We start from the raw sequence: 21,559 nt of genomic DNA on the forward strand, positions 1-21,559 counted from the left end.
CACCCCTAACGGGCGAAACCCTAGCAGGCGAAACCCTAGTTGATGTATCATTATCATAACCCAAAGGAACCGCAGCCTTACCACTGTTTGGAGGATCAAAGTTGGATGAGATTTTCGGTGTCTGAGGCCGATCCTGGCCGGCGAGAAGGCCCGGAGAAGCCATCAAAACAAAGCGGCAGAATTAGGTTAAAATCGCCAGAGCGTGAGAGAGAGTCATCTTTTCATCAAATCAAAACATTTGGACCATTTCTCGATTTATGCGTGTCATCCTTGCGCAGGGGCCATGCTAATCTTCTCTGTATCGTTCCAATTTTATCGGATGTCCCCGAAGGGACTTAGTAAAAGTAATAACAATACATAAACACTACCCTTTTAGTCTTTTACACCACCTTTACACCACCTTTTTCAACTTTCTTAGTCTCCGTGCCGAACCCCAACTGGGAGTTTATTTCGTGGACGGAGGGAGTAATTTTTAATATAAAATTATGAAAATACTTCTATTATTTTTGAAAATCCCAAGGGAGCCAGTGACCCCCCTGCCCCACCCTAGCTCCGCCCCTAATTATATATGTCTATACATACACAGATAAATTAAGGTAAAAATCATTTCAACTTTAGAATTGAAAATCAATCTTGCTGATTTATATATAGTAATATTTTATATACAATAATACATATACTATTTTAATATTTTCTAGACATTGCAATAATACTTTTTTCTTCAAAATCAAAGTTCATTAAGATACTAATTTCGCAAATAAATTTTTAGTCATTAAAATAAAAATAAACTATTCGAACTATCATGCACACGTATATATAGAAGGAGAGGTTCAAATGTAAACAAAAATTTAAAATGAGAAAAGAAAACTATTCTCAACGCTTGGATCATAATGATTTACGGTGAATACCATTATATTGATGGATCAATACACCACCTTAATTGGAATCACGGAAAGAGCGAAAAAATTGTTTTTTTCATATAAATTCCTTAGCTTCTAGTAGTAATGTAAATCTCCTTTTGTGCATAAGGTAAAATACAAATTAATATGCATATATGAATTGTGCATGCATAGTTAGGTACAAGATATTATGCATAAATACGGAGATCTGCAGTACTATAGGAGGACGGGGATTTACAAGTTCCCAACATTTTATATATATGGGCAAATTGCATGAAAATACCTTATTTTATACTAAATTCCGATTTTTTGACAAACTTTTTAATTGTAGCAAGACATTGAACGACCTTTCAATTTATTGCAATTGGCATCCCCGATATTTTTTCGGCCAAATTAAATTAGGGGTTTTGCTTGCGTGTCTGTTTAGCCCTATTTCGTGATGATTTTATGAGTTTTCCTGCTGTGCATTCGAGCTCGTTTCGTACCTTTTTGCTCTATATTTCACGTGCTTGATGATCTTTTTGGATGTACTATTGTCGCGTGCAGGATTCGCGAATTGCCGAGCGTTTTGGTATTGTTTCGAGCATGTTTTAGAGTCAGGCTCACGGCCGCCGCCGCCAGGCGGCGGCCGCCGTGGAGACGGCGGCCGCGGCCCCACGGCGCAGGCCGTGCAACCTTGGGAGCAATCTGCGAAGACGGACCACGGCGCCGCCGTGTCACGGCGGACGCCGTCCACGGCGCCGCCGTCTCACGGCGGCCGCCGTCCAGACGCCGGCCGCGGCCCCACGGCGCGGGCCGTACAATTTTTGGAAGAAACCGCGAAGGGGCATCACGGCGGCGCCGTCCCACGGCGGCCGCCGTCCACGGCGCCGCCGTCTCACGGCGGCCGCCGCCCCTGTGCAGATCTGGCAGTTACGGAAATTGCTATAAAATCCGATTTTGAGGGTTTTATTTCAGACTTCCGACTCCAGCAGCCTCCACCTGCGATTTTATGCTTTTTCTCATAGTTTAGATAGATAGAAACATTCTAGATACTTGTGGATTCCGCTAGATCGTTGATTTCATTGGATCGATTGTAAGTTTTTCATTTTGATTAGTTAATCTTTACAAGCTTTCTCGTTATTGCATTGCTTAGATAATTGTTGTTCCATGTTCAATTGATGAATCGTTGTTCTTTAATCTCGCCTAGATAATCGTTGTTTTTGATTGATTGATTTATCTAATGCTTTCTAGATTGCTAGTTAAAACCCTAAGTTTCTTAGTTTCCTGCGTTCTTAATCTGCTTCCTTCTCATTCCGCCTAGATAGATTTATATGCTTTCTGTTGATTCTGCATTAGATAATTACAAGCTTATTTAATTACGCGCTAGTTAATCGGAGAGAGTGCCAGACCCAATTACCCGATTAGAGTGTTTAGATTTCTTTTAAGTTCTTGTGAGCAATACGGTTAGAGCCCTGCTAAGTCTTCCTTGTGAGACGACTTGAGTCACCTTACCACCCTAGGACGACCTCGTATAAATTCGAGTCCATCCGTTAGGTGTTTTTGGATGAGTCAAATTTTGGCGCCGTTGCCGGGGAAGGCTTTAGGCATTTGATTGTGTTGCATTGTTTTCCGTGTTTATTTTTGTTTATTTCTTTTGACTCGGTTATTTTCTCCCTCCGGTGCGTTTGATTTGTTTGTTCGTGTTGTGTATACAAGGACGTAGAAGCTTGAAGAGAAAGCTTGCACCTTGCTACGACAACATTCATCGACCTCGGGAGGTTCTTTCAAGCCTGGAGAAGGAGTCCGAGTCCAGTTCGAGAAGTTTTGTGGAATCACAGTTTCGAGAGAAAAATTGTGAAGAGAGAATTGCTTCCAATCCCATTCTGGAAGCTTTTGAGGAGACACTTTCAGTGCATTCTGAAAAAGAAGAAGAAGCTTGGCCCAATCCTGACCAAGAAGCAATGGCGGAGCAGAATGTTCAGTACATGGGAGATTTTTCCAGGCCAGTTATTGGGACCACTAGCACGTCAGCTATAGTGCTTCCCACGGCGGTCCGAAATTATAATCTGAAGCCCAATGATTCAAACCTATTGCCGCTCTTTTATGGGATGCCCAGTGAGGACGCCTTGCAGTTCATCCGTGATTTCTGCACCCAAGTGCAGACCTTCCCACTGCTGGAACTCACCGAGGATCAGTTGAGACTCAAGTGCTTACCCTACGCACTCAAGGACCGGGCGAGAACGTGGTTGCTGTCCCTGCCGCCGAACTCCATCACTACATGGGGAGAGGCGTGTGAGAAGTTCATGCTCAAGTACTACCCTAATCACAAGACTCAAGAGATTAGGAGCCAAATAATGAACTTCATGCAAGGAGCTGACGAGCCTCTCCACGAGGCTTGGGAGAGATTCCAAGAGCTCCTCCGCCAGTGCCCGCAGCACCAGCTAGCACCCGTCATGTTGATGCAGTTCTTCTATGACGGATTGATCCAGACGGCACAGTTTATGGTGGACAGTACAGCAGGGGGCAACATTGCCCGGAAGACAGCTGATGAGCTCAAAGGGATTTTCGAAACACTTGCCGCGAGTTCTCAACAGAAATCAGTTAGAGGAAGGAGGGTTGAAGCCAATGCAGTAGCTCCCAACAATGAGCTTCAGAAGCAAGTAGCGGACCTGATGAGGCAAGTACAACACCTCACGATGAACCAGGTGAAGGCTCCACCAGTTCATGCGCCACCAGCAGAAGGATGTGGCATATGTGGCGATTTTGGTCATGGAACCAACGCGTGCCATCGCATGGGGGAATGCACACCTGAAGGAGAAGCAGAAGTCTATGCTGCTCAGAGCTATCCGGGGAGGCCTCAATTTGAACAGAGGCCCGTGTTTAATCAAGGGCAACAAAATTCCAACTCGGGTTGGAGAGCTCAGCAGCAGAACTACACTCAAGCTTATCAGCAACAGCAGCCCCCGCAGTATCAGCAGTATCAACAGTTTCCTATACAACAAGGGAATTTTCAGCAGCAGCAGCAGCAGCAATACCAGAATGCTCCCCAACAGTTTCAGAAGCAAGCTCAACCACAGAAGCCGTCTCTCGAGGACACCATGCAGTCTTTCATGGAGATGACCAAACAGAACATGGAGTCTCAGAGTGCTACCATCAAGCGCCTCGAGACTACAGTTGGGCAACTAACAGGAGCCCTGAATCAGCTGCAGCAAGAACAGCCGACCGGGAAGTTCCCGAACCAGGACAAACAGCCGCATCAAGCTCATGTCGTTGAGGTAGTCAAGGACAAGGCCCAAATAACCATGGGGAGATGGAGAAGCAAAACTGTGCAGGCAATCAAGGCTACCCAATGCCCCAGTGAGCCATTGCCACCCATCACTGTTGCACGAGACCAACCACCACCCAAGCAAGGAGATCCAGGTAGCTTTATTTTTGATATTAGCTTAGGTGGGGTTGAAAAGGTGTTTGGGATGCTTGATTTGGGCGCGGCAGTCAATTTGATGCCGTTTGATATTTTTGAGAAATTGGGTAATAAAAGGCTGAAATGCACGAATATGAAGATAGAGCTAGCTGACGGCTCTATTAGTAGCCCACGGGGCCTGGTTGAGGATGTTGAGGTTGTTGTGAGGGGAATTAGAGTTTTGGCTGATTTTGTCGTCCTAGATGTGGGAAAAGGGATTAGAAGCGAGAATGGGCATCTCGTGCTACTTGGCCGACCCTTTATGGCTACCACCCATACTCGCATCGATGTGGGTACGAGAACTGTAAGTATGGTAGGGGTAGGTAAAGCGGTAACATTCTCAGTTTTTGATAAAAAACCTACTACCCCCACTTCCTTAATTCAAACCTGCTCTTATGTTGAAGCATTTGATGCTTTGGATGAGAACTATATTGTGCAGGAATTCCTTAATCAGCTGCAGGAGGAGGACGAGATCGTGGAGGAATTCCTTGCTAACCTGCAGGATGAGGCTGACATTGAGCAGGAATCTCTGGATAAGCTGCACGAGGAATATGACATAGAGCAAGGCTTCCTGTCTGCCTTGCCACTGGAAGAGAAGCTCGATGAGGTTGTGTCACTCAATCTCCTTGGATGGGTGGATAGAGGAGCATCTCATGATATGAGCATGGAACGCTCATTTGGAGGACCCGCAGCTGCAATTCAAAAAGATGTGTTTACAAGGGCGCTAAGGCAGCTGGAGCTCCAATCGGATTTTGGTTAAGGGACCTTCTTAGTCGGGCTGGCGACTTAAAAACTAGCGCTGCATGGGAGGCAACCCATGTTTTCTTGCTTTTTCTTGTTTCGTTTTTCTTTCGTTTTGTTTGTGTTGTGTTTTGTTGCTTCTGCTGTTTGGTGCAGGTTGTTGCGTTGGAGACTGCTTGTTCTTTGGATAAGAGAGAGGCAGACATCGTGGGACACTACAGACTCACTACTGGATCGGTATTTAGGGAAGTTTCCTCTTTCACCTCTCTTTTTGTTTGCACTGAGGACAGTGCCAGATTTTAAGTGGGGAGGGGTGTTTGTTGGTTTTTGTAAATCCTGTGGGTGTTTCCTTGTTGTATTCCTGGGCTTTCTTGTGTTGGGGCGAATGGTCCCCTTATCTTGTCTTCTTGCTTGTTTTTAAGTGCATCGCATGTTGATAGTGATTCATTGGCGATTCTGGATTGTGTTTGTGTTGTTTGGTGTCCTTGTTTGTCATGATTGATTTGTTCCCAACATGGTGTAATTAGTTTAAGGTTTTGGTGCAACACCCCGATGAGCAACTTTTGACGTGATTTGTCCGGTAGAAGCTAGGGGGAGTGTTTTCAGTGCAAATTCCTAACATCATTCTCTGTGTTTTATTGTTTGGTTGGTTGTTGAGTTTTTGATAGATCTGGGTCTCTGCTCCTCTAATGGCTTCATTATGAGCATGGGAAACCACACGAGAATATTTTGGATCACCTCCAAAAGTTCAATCTCGTGAAATTTGGCCCATCTATTAAGAGCGAAAATAACTTGACCCAAAAAAAAAAAAAAAGAGAAGTGAAATGTGAAATGTGAAAAATGAACGAATGTGAAAAAGGAATGAGTTATGATTGTAAAGGAAATTGCATTAGGAAATTCACCCCTAGCGGAGAATTGGGTCTGATCGGATTGAGTTGTATCACCTTGTTGTTGCATTTTTAAACCTTAACTTTGAACATCTGATTGGGGACATTGATTTCTTGAAGGACTTGGATTGGTTTGTGTTTGCTTGGTGAGGAGAATCGCTTGTGGATTTTCTGTCAATGTTGTGATTGTTGCTTGAGGACAAGCAAGGATTTAAGTGTGGGGGGGTTGTTTAGCCCTATTTCGTGATGATTTTATGAGTTTTCCTGCTGTGCATTCGAGCTCGTTTCGTACCTTTTTGCTCTATATTTCACGTGCTTGATGATCTTTTTGGATGTACTATTGTCGCGTGCAGGATTCGCGAATTGCCGAGCGTTTTGGTATTGTTTCGAGCATGTTTTAGAGTCAGGCTCACGGCCGCCGCCGCCAGGCGGCGGCCGCCGTGGAGACGGCGGCCGCGGCCCCACGGCGCAGGCCGTGCAACCTTGGGAGCAATCTGCGAAGACGGACCACGGCGCCGCCGTGTCACGGCGGACGCCGTCCACGGCGCCGCCGTCTCACGGCGGCCGCCGTCCAGACGCCGGCCGCGGCCCCACGGCGCGGGCCGTACAATTTTTGGAAGAAACCGCGAAGGGGCATCACGGCGGCGCCGTCCCACGGCGGCCGCCGTCCACGGCGCCGCCGTCTCACGGCGGCCGCCGCCCCTGTGCAGATCTGGCAGTTACGGAAATTGCTATAAAATCCGATTTTGAGGGTTTTATTTCAGACTTCCGACTCCAGCAGCCTCCACCTGCGATTTTATGCTTTTTCTCATAGTTTAGATAGATAGAAACATTCTAGATACTTGTGGATTCCGCTAGATCGTTGATTTCATTGGATCGATTGTAAGTTTTTCATTTTGATTAGTTAATCTTTACAAGCTTTCTCGTTATTGCATTGCTTAGATAATTGTTGTTCCATGTTCAATTGATGAATCGTTGTTCTTTAATCTCGCCTAGATAATCGTTGTTTTTGATTGATTGATTTATCTAATGCTTTCTAGATTGCTAGTTAAAACCCTAAGTTTCTTAGTTTCCTGCGTTCTTAATCTGCTTCCTTCTCATTCCGCCTAGATAGATTTATATGCTTTCTGTTGATTCTGCATTAGATAATTACAAGCTTATTTAATTACGCGCTAGTTAATCGGAGAGAGTGCCAGACCCAATTACCCGATTAGAGTGTTTAGATTTCTTTTAAGTTCTTGTGAGCAATACGGTTAGAGCCCTGCTAAGTCTTCCTTGTGAGACGACTTGAGTCACCTTACCACCCTAGGACGACCTCGTATAAATTCGAGTCCATCCGTTAGGTGTTTTTGGATGAGTCAGTGTCATTAGTATCTGATATGTCACCCTCTCCCTACCACGTCACCCTCCCTATCCTCCTCCCACGTCACTCTTCCCTCTTTCCCCTCCCCTTCTCCCCGTCGGCTGTCCCCCTTTCTCCACTGCCGCCACTTCCGCCGCCACTTCCTCTCCCCCTCCCACCCTCTTTCTCTCTCTCTTTCTCTCTTTTTCTCTCTTCCACTCGATTCCCGATATATTCAAGCAGGAAATTGCAAAGGAACGAAGGGGAGGCCCAATCTTCCTGCTCCTTCCATAAGCGGCTGATTTCAGCCCAATCCACCACTTCCTTCCTCTGCCTCAATTTCATATGCTTGAGAAATGAAAGGAACGAATGAAGGAAATTGTAAAGAAACGAAGGGGAAGCCCAATCTCTCTGCCAAGTTCTACCGCAGCCGCCGCGGCTCTGCAAATCCAACGAACGCTGGCTTCCTCTACCTCAATTTCATAAGCCCTAAATCTCCTCTCACTTCACAATTTGCGGTTGAGCCCTAAATTTCCTCTCTTCCTCAATCTCAACGGAAACACACAATTGGGGGAGAAAAGTCGAACCCCGGTTGAGCCCTAAATTTCCTCTCTTCCTCAATCTCAACAGATCTATTACTGCCGCCTCTGGGAGCCCAGCAAGAGTCGACGCGCCTGGGTTTCTCGATTCCCCGTCGGGCTTGGGGTTCGTCCCCAGTCACAATCGCCTGGATACCTCCCGGAAGATCCGCCACCACAACCGCCGCTACAATTTTGTATCTGAAATTTTTAGGACTCGAGAGTTGTGTTTGAGGCGATTGGTGTGTCAATTCTGTTGGTGGGGGAGGGCGGCGAAGGGGGAGGTCGGCGGAGGGGTGAGGTGGGATTTTTGATGAGAGAGAGAATGGAGTTGAGAGAGAGAGCGTGTGTGTGAGAGAGAGGGAGTGGAGAGTGGGTGGGTGGGTGTGATTTGGCATTTTTATGCCACGTTGGCATTCCGGCTTCCACGTTGGTGGTCCGGCTGCCAACTCAGATTAAATTTGCCCGAAAAAACACCGGGGATGCCAATTGCAATAAATTGAAAGGTCGTTCAATTTCTTGCTACAATTAAAAAGTTTGTCAAAAAACCGAAATTTGGTATAAAGTGAGGTATTTTTATGCAATTTGCCCTATATATATATAGGGGGCCGCTCCAATGAGACCCCCTAATTTTAGTGAGATCTAGGGCACGATCTGGTGCGTTTATTTTATCAATCCTATGGTTGATATTGTATCTGGAGGGTGATTTTTTTTCGCAGGGTTCGAATCGTGGAGGGAGCAGAATATTTTAAATTTTGTTATTCATCAGTATATACTGCATTGTTCATCAGTTTATATGTCTTATTCATTACGAATTTTTTAAATTTTATTTTTCATCAGTATATACATCTTGTTCATTAGATATATGTTTTGTTCATTAGTATTATATGTCTTATTCATTGTACTCATGTTACACGAAAAATAGGGGGTCTCACTGGAGCGCGCCCCTATATATATATATAGGGTTATGTTATAGTAAAAATGTTATTTTCCATGAAAAATTGGAATAATGAATATATCAATATATAATGTTGCATAAGCTGCTTGTAATGACTAAATAACCATATTCAATCAATTAATAAATTTTGCTCCCTCCAGGATTTAACCCAGGTAGATTTTCGCCCCCTCTAGATAAATATCAGTAATACAATATGAAAATCTAATATTATAGATTTATTCTCATTTCTCACCACATTTGTACATTCTCATTTGATCTTCTTCCTATATGTACATATAGCTAGGTTATAGTGACAATGACTATTTTTCATAGGGTGCAAAAAAATTAATTTTCTAAATTTAAACATTTACACAGTGAATTCAAACGCGTTCTACATGAAATTCAAATATTTTCACTTATTCATATTTTATAATTTACTAGGCATCTTTTGTTGATTTTGTTTTGATAGACGAGCACTCTTTTTTAGAGCCTTGGACCCTTAGTATGTTGTTTTGTGCTTTAACGGGCTTTTTGGTTACGTTTTCTCTTTCCTTTTTATATAAAATCTCAATTTAATACTCCCTCCGTCAATGAAAGAACTTCCTAGGAAGGAGTGACAAATTTTTAGAAAAGGTTGTTCAGTGTATTGAGAGTAGAGAAAAAGTTGTTGAGTGTACTGGAAGTGGTGAAAAGGTGTTACAATTAATATTGAGAGTTGTGAAAAAGTGAAAAGTAAGTAATTATAAGTGGTGGGGTATAGTTCAAAAATAGGTAGGAAGTTTTTTTGTGGACTGATTTATGCCTAATTGTTCTAATTTTGGGGGTTTACATGCGCATATTTTAAGTTAAATCTTCTGGAAATTGGTGCGTTTATGGTTTGTTTTATGCTTTTCAGGAGATTTAGGTCTTATAGATGGAAGAGTGCGATTTTGGAGGTTTTGGGGGTAAGAATGGTGATTTTAGGCACACTTTGTTATGCAGAGCTGAACTTCTCTATGAAGGCCCGTGCCAGAGTAGAGAAGCTCGCTTCAGAGCAGAGGAGTGCGCTCCAGAAGTCGGCAGCGAAATCCGCTCAAGCCAGAGAAATGAGAAAGCCAGAGCGGAGAGCCAGATCAGCGAAATGAGGAAAAATGCCAGAGGAATCGCGGCGAGCGCGGAAATGCCAGAGGAATCGAGGTGAGCGCGGAAATGCCAGAGGAATCGAGGCAAGCGCGGAAATCGCCAGAGAAATCATTTCGCTACTGGAAACATAAGTGTCAGAGGAATCGCTATGCCAGAGGAATCAAACTCCAGAGAAATCACCATTTCTCTGGAGTTAGAGAAATCACCATTTCACTGGAGTCAGCGAAATCAAGAAGCCAGTGTAGCCAAATCATCACCAGAGGAGTCAAGAGTCAGAGCAGAGGAGATAGAAGTCCATTACAGCGGAATCAAGAAGCCAGAGAAATCACCATCCCTCTGGCGAAAGCCGGAGCGGAAACCATTCCGCTGGCGATAGCCAGAGCGGAAGCCATTCCGCTGGCGAGAACCCCGAATTCGGCCAGGGAGGAGATTATTTCCGGGGCGCGCGTCATAGCTGGAGAGTTGCCTTATTTTGCACGATTCTATTGCCTTTAGAGTTCTACTTTGCATGGCAACTTTTATGGTGATCCAGAAGGATTTGAAGTCTATAAATAGGGCCATACTTTTCATTGTAAAATATCAATCCCTTGCCCTAATTTTTGGAGTTCTGCCGTGAAGAAGCATCCAGCGCTGCACTGCTCCGAAGCTTAGGAATTTACTTGCTTTCATAGTTTTTCATAGTTTTCAAATTCATTGCTTTAAGTTAGATTTCAATTCAGTTTTTAGTTTATTCTTGGATTGTGATTGCGTGACACAATTACATGTTCAAGACATTTACGGTATTTCGTATTTAAATTCAATTTCTTTCATTTAATCATGTTCATGTTTTTAATTCATGTTTATGCTTTCGTTTTAATTATGCAATTTAAATTATGCACTTTAGTTTCACGCTTAGATTAGAAGTCTTTAAATTTACAAGTATTTAATTTCATAAGTAGGTTTAATTTAAGTTCTTTACAATCTTGCCTAGGGTTTAATAGTTTAGTTCGCCTAGTTTAATTTTAAGTTCGGTTTTTACTTAAGTTTTTAATTCCAAGTTTTAGTTTAATAATCAAACTCTTTACTGCTTTCTTTTATTGCTTTTTCCTACGATACTACTAAAAGCCCTTAAAGACTTTCCTTGTGAGATCGACTTGGGTTAGCTTACAGGTTACAATAGATCTCGTACTTTTGCGAGTCAATCTAGAGTAGTGTTTAGGTTGAGTCAAATTTTGGCGCCGTTGCCGGGGAAAGTTTTAGGCGTTTTAGTTGTGTCGTTTTTACTTGCTTTATTTAATTTTTGTTTTTACGTTTCTTCCACTCGGTGCGTTTAATCTGTTTGTTTAGTGTTGTGCATGCAGGGACGCCGTAGTCTTAAAGGCAAACTTTTGTCCCCATTGCATAGTACGAGCGAAGGGATTTTCAGGAAGTATAGCTGCAAAGAAGAGGAGGGAGCCAGCTCCGCCAATTCCAGCTCTGACTCTGAACCTGAAGCTCCAGAGCAGACCGTAGAAGAGGAGGAAGCTAGCTCTGCCAAGTCCAACTCTCATTCTGAAGTACCAGAGCAGAGCGCAGGAGAGGAGGAACAAGATTCGCCAGCCAGCTCTGACTCTGAGCCTTCAGAGCAGCCAACGAAGGAGGACGCCATCTCTGCCGATACAGAGCACACGACAGAAACGGCAAACCAAGCTAAGGAGGAAGAGGCCAGCTCCGCCAATTTCAACCCTAAGCAGAATTTAAACGAGGAAAAGAAGGAGATGGCCCAGAACACGGAATATATGGGAGACTTCACCAGGCCAGTAATCGAAGATACCAACACGTCGGCAATCAACCCTTGATTTATGCCTAATTGTTCTAATTTTAGGGGTTTACATGCGCATATTTTAAGTGAAATCTTCTGGAAATTGGTGCGTTTATGGTTTGTTTTATGCTTTTCAGGAGATTTAGGTCTTATAGATGGAAGAGTGCAATTTTGGAGATTTTGGGGGTAAGAATGGTGTTTTTAGGCACACTTTGTTATGCAGAGCTGAACTTCTCTATGAAGGCCCGTGCCAGAGTAGAGAAGCCCGCTTCAGAGCAGAAGAGTACGCTCCAGAAGTCGGCAGCGAAATCCGCTCAAGCCAGACAAATGAGAAACCCATTGTTGTGAGAAACTACAATCTCAAACCCAACGACTCGAATTTGCTGCCGGTGTTCCACGGGATGCCAAGCGAGGATGCTCTGCAATTCATCCGAGACTTTTGCACACAAGTGAAAACGATTCCTCTGCTTAGCCTCACGGAGGACCAACTCAAGCTCAAGTGCTTCCACTATGCACTTAAAGACCGGGCAAGGACGTGGATGCTTTCTCTGCCGCCAAACTCTATCACTACGTGGGGGGATGCTTGTGAAAAATTCATGCTGAAATACTACCCAAGTCACAAGACACAGGAGTTGAGAACGAAAATAATGGAGTTCACCCAAGGAGCGGACGAGCCTTTGCACGAAGCTTGGGAGAGATATGAAGAACTCATCTGACAATGCCCTCAACATCAATTCACTAATGTTATGTTGATGCAGTTCTTCTACGATGGGTTAGTACAAACTGCCCAATTTATGGTGGATAGCACGGCAGGAGGTAACATAGCTCGGAAGACTGCTGCAGATCTGAAAGAGATTTTCAAGACCTTGGCCGAGAGCTCCCAACAGAAGTCCGTCCGTGGAAGAAGAGTTGAAGTCAGCGCGGTGACAAATCAATTCGAGATGCAACAACAGTTGGCCTCGATCATGCGAGAAGTACAACAGCTGAAGATGGACAAGATGGAAAATTCAGCTCCGGTGCAGAATTCAGCTTTGCCGATGACAACTCAGCCGAATCCAGCTCTGCCAATGTCAACTCCGCAGAACCCAGCCATGCAGTATGTTGAGCCGTGTGGTATCTGTGGAGACTTCAGCCATGGAGCTAATGAGTGCCATAGAATGGGAGAGTTTACTCCGGAAGGACAAGCTGAGGTCTATGCAGCACAAGGATTTCAAACCTAGAATCAAGTGCAGAACAGACCATATGGCCAGAATATGAATCAAGGTCCACAGAATATAGTTGGAGGATGGAGAGGTCAGCCGAATGTTGGATGGGGAAATCAAAATTTTGGGGGGAATCAATTCCGTCGACCACCCCAAATGGGCTATCAACAACAACAACAGTATTTCCCACCACAGCAGGGGTCTTCTCAACCATACAGGCCACAATACCAACAGCAGCAATCCATTCCGCAAAAGAGTGCGCAGCCGATTCCACCACAAAAATCCACGCTCGAAGAAATGCTGCAAGCCTTTATGGAGATCAGCAAACAAAGTATGGAGTCCCAAGCATCTACAATCAAAAGGCTTGAAACAACGGTTGGACAACTTTCCGGTGCCTTGAATCAAATTCAACAACAACAGCAGCCCGGGAAGTTTCATGGCCAACCTGCTCAGCCACATCAAGCTCTAGCTGTAACTGTTCTCCGCAGTGGTAAGATGTTGGATAACAAAGTGGATGTTCCAACACAAACCAGAGCAGAGCTGATTCCTCTGGCTTTACCAGAACAGAGCTGCCGAACTCTGCTCAATCCAGACCAGAGCTGCCGAGCTCAGCTCTGCCCAGCTCGACTGATGGAGAAAAGGCAGACCAGCAAAAGGAAGGAGAGAAGGAGAAGGAGGTCAAGCTCCACAAAGCTTCTACACCTTATCGACCACCGATTCCCTTTCCAGGCAGATTGAGCAACAAGAAGCAGGACCAACAGTTCACCGACTTCTACAACATGCTTGCCAAGGTGAACGTGAATCTTCCTCTCCTTGATGTGATCAGAAAGGTCCCGGCATATGTGAAGTTTTTCAAGGAATTGGTCTCCAACAAGCGGAAGTTCGGAGACAATGAGAAGATTCTAGTCTCAGAAGTAGCAACCTCAATCATGCAACGATCCCTACCACCAAAGAAGCGCGATCCAGGTAGCTTTGTAATTAATATTGCTTTGGGAAATGGTAAGGAAGCCACGGGTATGTTAGATCTGGGAGCGGGAATTAATTTGATGCCTTACTCTATTTTTCAACAATTAGAGTTAGGTAATCTGAAATCTACTCGCATGTGTCTACAACTTGCTGATAGGTCCGTTAGGTACCCCCGTGGGATAGTAGAAGATATTCTGGTTAGAGTCAGGGATTTGATTGTGCCCGTTGATTTCGTAGTGCTTGAGATTGGGGATGTGCATGAGAATGGTAGAGATCACACTCTGCTATTAGGAAGACCCTTTATGGCGACCACTAACACTTTGATTGATGTCAAAAATGGAACTATTAAAATGACAGTGTTAGGGGAATCAGTGTCTTTCTCGGTGCATGAAAATCGGGCTATGCCTTCTGCCAACTTTATGAATGAATGCTCATATATAGATGCTATTAATGGCTTGGTTGAGAAGGTATTTTTACAGGAGCAGGAATGCATGGAACTTTACGCTGGATCAGCCGACATGGAGGAATTGGCTAGGGAAGTTGAAGAGTTCAGCGCTGCCCAGCCAGCTCTGCCCTTCAGCAATGCCCAGCCAGCTCTACCCTTCCGTGATGCCTAACCAGCTCTGCCGAGCTCAGCGCTGGAACTGAAGGAACTTCCCGCCAATCTCAAGTATGTTTTTCTGGAAGAAGGCGAGGAGAAGCCAATCATCATCTCGTCTACTCTGGCTCTAGAGTAAGAAGCGGCGCTGCTCGATGTGTTGAAGAGAAACAAAGCAGCGCTGGGATGGAGCCTAGGTGACATACGTGGCATTAGCCCAGCCACATGCATGCACATGATCAACCTAGAGGAAGGAGCTGCACCCAAGCGAGATGCCCAGCGATGCTTGAACCCTATGCTAATGGAGGTTGTGCGCAAGGAAATCCTTAAGCTTCTTGCCGAAGGGATTATCTACTCTGTCGTCGATAGTGAGTGGGTGAGCCCGGTGCATGTCGTGCCAAAGAAAGGAGGAATGACGGTAGTGCGCAATGACAAGATGGAGTTGGTGCCGACACGTCCTACCACGGGATGGCGGATGTGCGTCGACTACAGGAAACTCAATGCCGTCACCAAAAAGGATCATTTTCCCCTCCCTTTTGTTGATCAAATGTTAGATCGGTTGGCAGGGCATGATTTTTATTGTTTTCTAGATGGTTTGTCAGGATACTACCAAATCGCAATCACACCGGAAGATCAAGTCAAGACTGCCTTCACCACGCCTTTTGGGACATTTGCATGGAAGAGGATGCCGTTCGGATTGTGCAATGCACCCGGGACGTTTCAATGATGCATGATGTCCATATTTTCTGATATGATTGGTAAATTCGTGGAGGTTTTTATGGATGATTTTTCGGTTTTTGGGCAGTCATTTCATGATTGTTTGACTAAGATTGATGTAGTGTTGCAAAGGTGTATTGAAAGTGGCCTAACCTTGAGTTGGGAAAAGAGTCATTTCATGGTTACTAGCGGGATTGTCTTGGGTCATGTGGTGTCTAAGCATGGACTAGAGGTCGACAGAGCCAAGGTGGAGGTAATCCAAAAGTTGCCACCCCCTATTGATGTCAAAGGGATTAGGAGTTTCTTAGGTCACGCCGGTTTTTACCGGCGTTTCATTAAAGATTTCTCTAAAATTAGCCAACCTCTATGCAAACTGCTAGCTCAGGATGTTTCTTTTAATTTCGATGACTCTTGCATGCATGCCTTTGAAACATTGAAACTTAAGTTGAACTTTGCCCCGGTTGTGATTGCGCCTGATTGGTCATTGCCCTTTGAGATCATGTGTGATGCGTCTAACTCTGCTGTAGGAGCGGTGCTAGGTCAGCGTGTGGATAAGATGTTACGTGTGATTTACTATGCTAGTTTAACTCTGAATAGTGCACAAGTAAATTACACCACTACTGAAAAAGAGATGCTTGCTGTGGTCTTTGCCTTAGATAAATTTCGAGCATACATCATTGGGTCTAAGGTCATTGTCCATAGTGACCATGCCGCGCTTCGATATTTGATGACCAAACCTCAAGCTAAAGCTCGTCTAATCCGTTGGGTCTTACTGTTACAAGAGTTTGATGCAGAGATCAGGGATAGGAAAGGGAGTGAGAATCACGTAGCTGACCACCTTTCCCGTTTGGATAATAATCTGATAGACTCGAGTCTTAATTGCATCCCTGAATCTTTTCCTTTTGAGCATGCATATGCATTCACCCTTGACAAGTGCAGCTCTGCCGTGCTCTGCTCTGCCGACTCTAGAGCAGCCAGCTTTCCTTTGGCCAGCTCTGCCGAGCTCTGCTTTGCCGACTCCAGAGCAGCCAGCTTCCCTCTGGCCAGTTCCACCGAGATCACCTCTGCCAGCCTTGCCGAACTCAGCGCTGCTCAGTGCAGCCCTGCGAGCGCCGAGCCCTGGTATGCAGATATTGTCAATTACTTAGCTTGTGGTATTCTACGGCCGGAGCTGACGTCGCAGGAGAGAAAGAGATTTTTAGCTCAGTGCAGGCATTATTATTGGGAGATTCCTTACCTCTTCAAGCTTGGAAAGGACGATGTCATCCGACGGTGTGTGCCGGCAGAGGATCAACAACAAGTGTTAAAAATGTGCCATGAAGATCATTGTGGTGGACACTTTGGGGGGCAGAAAATAGCACATAAAATTCTTCAATCAGGTTTGTTTTGGCCTTCCATTTTCAAAGATGCACACACTTTCACTCTTGCATGTGATCGGTGCCAGAGAGTAGAGAATATCGGCCGCAGGAATGAGATACCTCTCCAAAGCATTTTAATTGTCGAAATTTTTGATGTATGGGGCATTGATTTCATGGGGCCATTTCTTACTTCGCATGGGTTTCAATATATTTTACTTGCTGTAGATTACGTGTCCAAATGGGTTGAGGCTATCCCCACGCGGACATGTGATGCTAATGTGGTGCTTAAGTTTGTGCAAGAGAACATTCTTTCTAGATTCGGATTTCCTAGAGCTATTATTAGCGATGGAGGCAAGCACTTCTGCAACAAGTTGTTTGCAAAGCTCGTGAAGAAGAATGGGATCACGCACAAGGTTGCAACACCATACCACCCACAGACCTCTAGACAAGCCGAGACGAGCGATCGGCAGATCAAGGAAATTTTGGAGAAAACGGTCCAGCCCTCGCGCAAGGATTGGTCCGCAAAGTTGAATGATGCTCTCTGGGCGTACAGAACTGCCTTCAAAGGCGTGCTTGGGATGAGTCCATACCGTCTCGTCTATGGCAAGGCCTGCCAACTGCCGGTGGAGATTGAGCACAAGGCTTATTGGGCGATCAAGGCTGCCAGCTATGACTTGGACTCTGCTGTGAAGCAGCGCACGCTGCAAATGGAGGAGTTAGATGAGCTACGCAACGAGGCGTACGAGAATGCAAGGATCTACAAGGATAAAGTGAAGCGACTACATGACCGCCGCATTTGTCACAAGAAGCTTTGCCCTGGAATGAAGGTGCTTTTGTTCAATTCTCGACTGAAGTTATTCCCGGGTAAGCTGAAATCTAGGTGGAGCGGTCCATTTTTACTCAAGGAGGTGTTCGAGCATGGTGCCGTTGAACTATTCAATGAAAACACGAATGAGAGCTTCAGAGTGAACGGCCACCGAGTGAAGCCATATTACGAGTACCAGAGCTCGTCCATGGTGGTGGAGTCTCACACTCTGCACGATCCTCACTAAGGGTCAGATCTGAAGTCGGGCTGGAGACTCTAACTCTAGCGCTTGGTGGAAGGCAACCCACCGTTGGTTTGTTTTTAGTTTTTATTTTTCGTGTGTTTTCTTTGTTTTCTGTTGTTGTTTTGTGTCTTTCCTAAGTTTCGGTTGCTTTGCGGATACTTTGATGCTTGGTGAGCATGTCTTGTTTTCAGCGCTGCAATTCTCATTCAGCCGTCCGCGCTGCACTTTTCCCCGCTGCACTTCTCCGCGTTGCACTTCTCCCCGCTGCACTTCTCCGCGCTGCCCTTCTCCGCGCTGCTCTGTCAGCACTGACCGATTCAGCGTGGCACTCTCCACTCTGTCATAGACCGTGAATTCCCCTCTTCACCACCTCGCACGATGCTTCAGTTTCTCAATGCCGATAATCAGGGACATTTTTCTTAACTCTTCTTATTTCTTTTTGTGCCCTGAGGACATGGCATGCTTTAAGTGTGGGGGGGTGTTTTATTGTGTTTATGCTTTCAATTGGGCGAGATTAGTCTGCCTATGCTTAGTTTTTGGTCTCAAATCTTGCTAATTTTTATGAATTTGTGGAAGAGTAGATGGTTTTCGATGCGAATTTCGGGTTTGTGAATGAATGGTGGTTATTATTGTTTTATTGTTGATATGTGTTTCTTGTTTGTGCAAAGAATTTGAGTTTTGTTGCAACATGATTGTAAGTTAGTAAAACATGATTTGTCCGGTTGATGCTAGAAGGAGTGTTGTCATTGTGATTACTTACGATCGTATCTTATTTGTGAAAATGTTGGACGAATTGCCAACTTCAAAATTGCCAGCTCTGAAACATCTGGCCTGTTCTGAAAAATGTGATAGCTCTGAGTCTCTGCTCCTCTAGTCTAACTATGAGCATGGGAAACCACGTGAAAAGACTTTGGATTACATCCAAATGGTTTTTATTTCACGAATTATAGCTCAACTGTCAAAAATCTCAATCACACAAAGTGTGAAAAAAAAATGGTGATATTGATTATAAAGGTGATCACATTAGGGAATTCACTTCTAGCGGAGAATTGGGTCTGATCGAATTGCCTACATTACTGTTTTGTTGCTTCTTAAACTTTGAGTTACTTGCATGATCGAGAGATGTGTATTGATTGTAAAATTTTGAATTGACTTTGAGAATGTTGGATGGAAATTAGCATTGTTGAAATCAATCTCTTCCTAGGATTCATATAGATTTTGCTTGAGGACAAGCAAAAGGCTAAGTGTGGGTGGGTTGATTTATGCCTAATTGTTCTAATTTTGGGGGTTTACATGCGCATATTTTAAGTTAAATCTTCTGGAAATTGGTGCGTTTATGGTTTGTTTTATGCTTTTAAGGAGATTTAGGTCTTATAGATGGAAGAGTGCGATTTTGGAGATTTTGGGGGTAAGAATGGTGTTTTTAGGCACACTTTGTTATGCAGAGATGAACTTCTCTATGAAGGCCCGTGCCAGAGTAGAGAAGCCCGCTTCAGAGCAGAGGAGTGCGCTCCAGAAGTCGCCAGCAAAATCCGCTCAAGCCAGAGAAATGAGAGAGCCAGAGCAGCAAAATGAGGAAAAATGCCAGAGGAATCGAGGCGAGCGTGGAAATGCCAGAGGAATCGAGGCGAGCGCGGAAATCGCCAGAGGAATCATTTCACTACTGGAAACATAAGTGTCAGAGGAATCGCTATGCCAGAGGAATCAAACGCCAGAGAAATCACCATTTCTCTAGAGTCAGAGAAATCACCATTTCTCTGAAGTCAGCGAAATCAAGAAGCCAGTGTAGCCAAATCATCACCAGAGGAGTCAAGAGTCAGACCAGAGGAGATAGAAGTCCATTACAGCGGAATCGAGAAGCCAGAGAAATCACCATCCCTCTGGCTAAAGCCGGAGCGGAAACCATTTTGCTGGCGACCCATTCCGCTGGCGATAGCCAGAGCGGAAGCCATTCCGCTGGCGAGAACCCCGAATTCGGCCAGGGAGGAGATTATTTCCGGGGCGCGCGTCATAGCTGGAGAGTTGCCTTAGTTTGCACGATTCTATTGCCTTTAGAGTTCTACTTTGCATGGCAACTTTCATGGTGATCCAGAAGGATTTGAAGTCTATAAATAGGGCCATGCTTTTCATTGTAAAATATCAATCCCTTGCCCTAATTTTTGGAGTTCTACCGTGAAGAAGCATCCAACGCTGCACTGCTCCGAAGCTTAGGAATTTACTTGCTTTCATAGTTTTTCATAGTTTTCAAATTCATTGCTTTAAGTTAGATTTCAATTCAGTTTTTAGTTTATTCTTGGATTGTGATTGCGTGACACAATTACATGTTCAAGACATTTACGGTATTTCGTATTTAAATTCAATTTCTTTCGTTTAATCATGTTCATGTTTTTCATTCATGTTTATGCTTTCGTTTTAATTATGCAATTTAAATTATGCACTTTAGTTTCACGCTTAGATTAGAAGTCTTTAAATTTACAAGTATTTAATTTCATAAGTAGGTTTAATTTAAGTTCTTTAAAATCTTGCCTAGGGTTTAATAGTTTAATTCGCCTAGTTTAATTTTAAGTTCGGTTTTTACTTAAGTTTTTAATTCCAAGTTTTAGGTGGGTGTATTCGTTGTGGAATTTGATGGATTTCTATGGATTTTAAAAGTCTGGGTGTATTCGTTCAAGACTTTTAAAAGTCTGCAGAAATCTAGGTGTATTCATTCAAGACTTTTAAAAGTCCATATAAATCTGGGTGTATTCGTTCAAGACTTTTTAAAATCCATACAAATCTAGGTGTATTCGTTATTCCATTGACTTAAAATCCAGAATGACTTTCATGGATTTCATCCAAAAAATACAAACGACGAAATCCGGCCAAGAACCACGAGATTTGAAATCCATGATGTTTTAAGCGAGCGCTGAGTTCCAGCGCCCGCGGCCAAGAAGCCAGCAAGCGCTGGAACTCAGCAATCGTTGAGACTTTTTAAATACGCCTGATTCTTACGCAGCAGAAAGAAGCTGGTGCTAGTGAAATGGATGATGATGATGAGATAAAGAAAATACAGAAAAAATGTGATAAGCGGATGAAGAAACTTATGCAGGAACACGAAGAGCAAATTGTTCTTCGGAATACCTGCAAAAATAATGTGTGGTTCCTTTATAGCAAACGATGCAGTAGTGCGATTTTGTTATAAATTTCAGCTTCTGTAAATTGCAATAAAAAAGATACATGGTTTCATTATCGTTACCGCGCGCGTCTGATAGCTTGTGATTTTGACATGCCTGCTTTTTCTTTTTCGTTGGGTAATCAAGTTGAAGCTGCGACGACGGTGGTTGCTCCCTACTCAGGTGAAGATTAGCCAGCGGCGCGGTGATTGCTCCAAGGTATTATTCAATTTAAATTTTAAACTGAAAATCATCGTATACATTTGTCGTGTGGCACACACAATATCATAGCATTGTTTAGCCACTGGTTCATACCTGTAACGCCATATATGTTCCCTTTTTTGGCTGAATATATAAAGATCTGTTTTTTCACACATCACTCTCCGTTTTTTGGAAGGATAAAAGGGAAAAACTGGAGATAGACCACAAATTGCAGTCCGCCATTATTCGGACTGTACATGGTCAAGCCTCTGCAGAAGGAATAGACAAACTCAAGCTTTTGAGTGGGTTTCCAGCGGGTTCTGGATTTCCAGCGGGTTCTGGGTTTCCAGCGGGTGCTGGGACTCCGCGGGCGCTGGTTTCATGGAATTCAATTCCAAAATTATCCCGTAAAGTCTTCGAAAATCAGTGAAAATCGGGGTGAAATCCAACCATGAATTCTTTGAAAGGTCTGGAATCTATGTAAATTCCATAGAATTTAAATTCCATGGACTTTTTAAAGTCTGTGGAAATCCACAACGAATACACGCCCCTTAGTTTAATAATCAAACTCTTTACTGCTTTCTTTTA

General features: G+C 44.1%; 1 non-coding gene across 1 annotated transcript; it reads right to left on the bottom strand.

Moving 5' to 3' along the window:
• Positions 1 to 232: 232 nt before the first annotated feature.
• Positions 233 to 335, bottom strand: LOC131002087 (U6 spliceosomal RNA). Its single transcript, XR_009094166.1, has one exon. It is a non-coding gene; the product is annotated as a U6 spliceosomal RNA (small nuclear RNA).
• Positions 336 to 21,559: the final 21,224 nt, after the last annotated feature.

Source organism: Salvia miltiorrhiza, chromosome 8 (genome assembly GCF_028751815.1).
Source record: "Salvia miltiorrhiza cultivar Shanhuang (shh) chromosome 8, IMPLAD_Smil_shh, whole genome shotgun sequence".
Lineage (NCBI taxonomy): Eukaryota > Viridiplantae > Streptophyta > Magnoliopsida > Lamiales > Lamiaceae > Salvia > Salvia miltiorrhiza.